The sequence below is a fragment of the Vombatus ursinus genome, unplaced genomic scaffold (genome assembly GCF_900497805.2).
Source record: "Vombatus ursinus unplaced genomic scaffold, bare-nosed wombat genome assembly UNPS02014894.1, whole genome shotgun sequence".
Classification (NCBI taxonomy): Eukaryota; Metazoa; Chordata; class Mammalia; order Diprotodontia; family Vombatidae; genus Vombatus; species Vombatus ursinus.
The window spans coordinates 899,049-903,241 of NW_020954672.1; positions in this window are offsets into that span (position 1 = coordinate 899,049).

Below are 4,193 nucleotides of genomic sequence, written 5' to 3' on the forward strand. Positions count from 1 at the left end.
CCCCCTGCTGGCAATGCTAATAGTGAGGCTGGTCCCATCAGAGATCCCAGCAGTGAGTTTCAAGTGGCAACATGTGGACTCAGACCACCCAGCCCTCAGTGACAATGCCTACTGCAACCAGATGATGAGAAAAAGGGTATGACACAGGAGAGTTGCAAGCAATTCAATACCTTCATATTGGAGAACATCTGGAAGATCTGGGCTCTCTGTAGGACTATGAAGGCCCCATGCAAGTACCAATACCCTAACTGCTACAGGAGCAGCATACCCTTGCAGATTACTGAGTGCCAATTAAAGGGCAACTCCCAGCATCCCCAGTGCAAGTATAAGGCTACGAATGTCAAGAAACATATCATTGTGGCCTGCTATGGGTGGCCCCCTCTGCCTGTGCACCTTGATTCCTCAGAGTCATAGATGCCTGAAATAGTAGATACATTCCACCACCTAATACTTGCCCTTCTCAATTCACCCTCAAACTCTCAGTCCTTGGGTCCGTACTCTGTGATTAGATACTGCCCTGAGTTTCACCTCTACTTTGGGGCAGTTTGCTGAGGGTCTTGGAGAAACAGAAGCCCTGAGATCCATCCTTTTTCTACTGTTCTCAGTAAAACACACTTGCTTAGAGGGGAAGTTTCTGAAGTTATGCTCATCCTGGCCTTATTTATTATTTTATTGGTTTAATTTTCCATAAAGCATGAAAATAGGCTATTTCATCAAATACCATGGTGTGTGTATATGGCAATTAGATTTCAACCCTCCAACCATTTGGGGAACTTGCTTCCTAATGAGGGGCTTAATTTTTTGTCTTTGGTGATTTCTTCACCCCACCTATAACCCAGTCATTGAATGTAGGTTATTCTATTCAGGACAGCATCACAGAATGCGGTAGCTATAGGGTATCTAAGAGGTCATTGAGTACAATCCCCACATTTTATTAAGAAAGAAATTGAGGGCTAGAGTGGGAGAGTGACTTATCCAGGGTCACACAGCTAGGAGGTGAGAGAGTCGGGACTTGAACTCAGATCTCTCACTCCAAGTTTAGTACTCCTTCCACACAAAACATTGGCCAAGACAGAAAGGGAAATGATTATATTCCAGGACAAAGACAATGATGACACAATCTCTAGAGCATCTTACTCAATCAGGCATTCTTGAGCATAGGATGCTGTGAATTCCATGCTATTCTCCTGAACCTCTGCCCAGGGTCACTAGTACAGTTCCTGGCTCAGTGAAGATCCTGGTTTATTTATTGGCATGGTTCCCCAAATTACCAAGATCTCTCTCACAAAGAATTCTCTGGAAGGAAGTCTTGCTTCTTTGGGCCTTCACTCCCTCTTGGTTTTCCCAATGGATAGCTTACGACCCATTTCATCTCTTAGATTCTTTTGAATGGTCCTGGGGGAATCAGTGCTCGGAGATTCCCCTCATCTCCTCTGGCAGTGACAATGTGAGTAAGGCGATGACTTCATCCCTAGGATAGAGTTATATAAAAGTTAGTTATTAGGTGTTTGGGGAAGACAGCTGGCCCAGCTATAAGGAAAAGAAAGAAAGAAGCATCTATTAAGCACTTACTCTGTGTCAGGAACTGTAATAAGCATTGGGGGTGCAAATAAACAAACTCTCATGATAAAGGAGTTTACATTATAACAGAGGAAGACAACACACAAAAGAAAGTTGAAAATTGGAGCTGGCGAGGACAGGATGTGGCACCGAAGGTACTTAGTGCAGGGGCATGATTTTGAAGTTCATAAAATGAGGAACAGGGCCAGGAGAGGAATGCAGCCCATCTAGCCTGGGCCTCTTCACCAAGTAGATGCTTCTGGAGGACAAATTGTTCTTGCAATGAAGAGAGCCTAAGAAGGAAGAGTTTCTCCTTGTGAAAGTGGGAAGATCAGGGTAGGTAGACAGACAAAGAGTATCTCAGGGATCCCAGAAAGAAGACATGCTAAAGACCTGTAGAGACAAGAAGAGAGGACCCCTTGTGAAACACTGGTGAGGAGATGAATCATTGTTCATCAAAGCATAGTTCTCAGGAGTAAATGGAGAAGACTTCTTTTTTCTTTAGGAACAAATGTAAAAAATCTGTAATATAAATACTGAAATTACCTCATATAATGGCTATTTTAAAGAAGATGGTATTAAAAACCAAATATTTAATTACATAAAAGACAAGACAAATATTTTAGGCAAGATACTATAGTGTAACTAAGATAAAAGTAAAAATAATAGATTGGGGAAAATATTGTAGCAAATAGATTAAAATGTGACACCTAAAATTTACAAGGAATAAAAGACATATTCATTATCTAATGAATAAGTGTTCAAAAGTTATAAATAGTAAATTTGTAACAGAGGAAATAAATTAGAAAGTCATTTCAATTTTAATGATTAGATAATTACCAATTAAAATAACTGAAGTACCACTCTGTAGCCATCTAATTGTTCTATTTCGGCATATGTGCTGCCAAAGTTAATGCCAGCCATCAACTAAACAAAATTATAAAACGTAGTATTGGGAAGGTCATGGAGAAACTAGTATGCTCATACTTTGCTGGTGGAATTGCAAATTGGGGAACTCTTCAGAGACCAGGTTGACAAGTTGTAAGAGTTATAAAAGTAAACATATCTTTTACCTAATTTTCTATTAATGCAAGAGCTGGAAGGAGCCTTAGAGACTACCAAAGTATTTCTACTTTCTATATCAGGGAACAAACTATATCCCAAGTGAGCTACTGTAAGAGTGTCCTTGAGTTCTGATCACACACATATGATATGTAATCCAAATGGATCTGGTATGTAAATTGCTTTGTACACTGTAAAGTACTATGCAAATGTCAGTTGTGATTTATCTTCATGCTGGCATTCTTTTCTTTGGCATCACACCTGTGATTCCATCAGAATAGAATAGTTCTATCCGGTGATGTCCTAAGTATATGTGTTTTTTGCTCCTTATGGCTCATTAACATCTCTCATCCTTTCCTTATCCCCATTAAGAAATCACCTACATTTCATTCAGGAGACCAAAATCTACTTCCTTTCTTCACAAAATATTCACCCACCCCTCAACACCTTCCCTCATGCAAACAAGGGAAATTCTGACAATATTATCTTTTATACTTGTTCATTTACACTTGAGTATGGAATTTGTAGTTTTATTTTTTATTTTATGACACATCTCTGGTTGTTTTTAAATAGGATTTCTTATATGTTACCTCAGCTAGAATTTAATCTTCTAGCCTTCTCTTTCTAACTGGGAGATGAAAGGCTGTGTCCCTAGCTAAAGGAATTTCAGACATCTGATACCATTATGGGGAAGGGAGAGATATTTGAGGAAGTTTTGTTGTTCGTTCATTTCAGTCACGTCCTATATAACCCATATATAACCTATATATATAAAACCCCATTTGGGGTTTTCTTGGCAAAGATACTGGAGTGGTTTGCCATTTCCTTCTCCAGCTCATTTTGAAGATGAGGAAACTGAGGCAAACAGGGTTGAGTGACTTGCCCAGGATTACACAGCTAGTAAGTTTCTGAGGATGAATTTAAACTCATGAAGATGAGTCTTCCTGAGTCCAATTCCAGTGCTCCACCCACTGTGCTACCTAACAGCTGTTTAGGGAGAGGGACCCTGAAATCATACATCCTGATAGAGACCTATGACCTGGGAATTGTTGAGAGGGAAATGGAGCAGAGAAACCTATGCTCCTCTGAGCCCATTTTCTCATCTATAAAATGAGAGAGGTAGGCTAGATCACCTTTAAAGTTCTTTCAGCAGCAAATCCTTTATTATCCCTCTTCCAGGATCTAAAGCCTACCCTGATGGAGCACAGGTCTGTTCTTACTTCCTGCCCTTCCAGATAACCATTCCCTGTCAGAGGCTCACTCAGCTACTCTAAACTAAATCCAACTCATATTCTCTCATTGATCTCAATGTATTTTGGTTGTTTTTTTTTTCTAGAACATTGAACATGATTTTAGTTAGTATTTAATAATATTTCCATGATACCTTCTTTTATGTCCTGGAATAAATCAAGATTGAAGTTAGAAGAACAATTCTTAAGGATTTAATTCAATAAATCAGTTCTATAGGCTTTTATTAAGTACCTAACTATACCAAGTGCTCCATTAGCCATGGAGGATACTGACAAGAAAGAAAGAAAGAAAGAAAGAAAGAAAGAAAGAAAGAAAGAAAG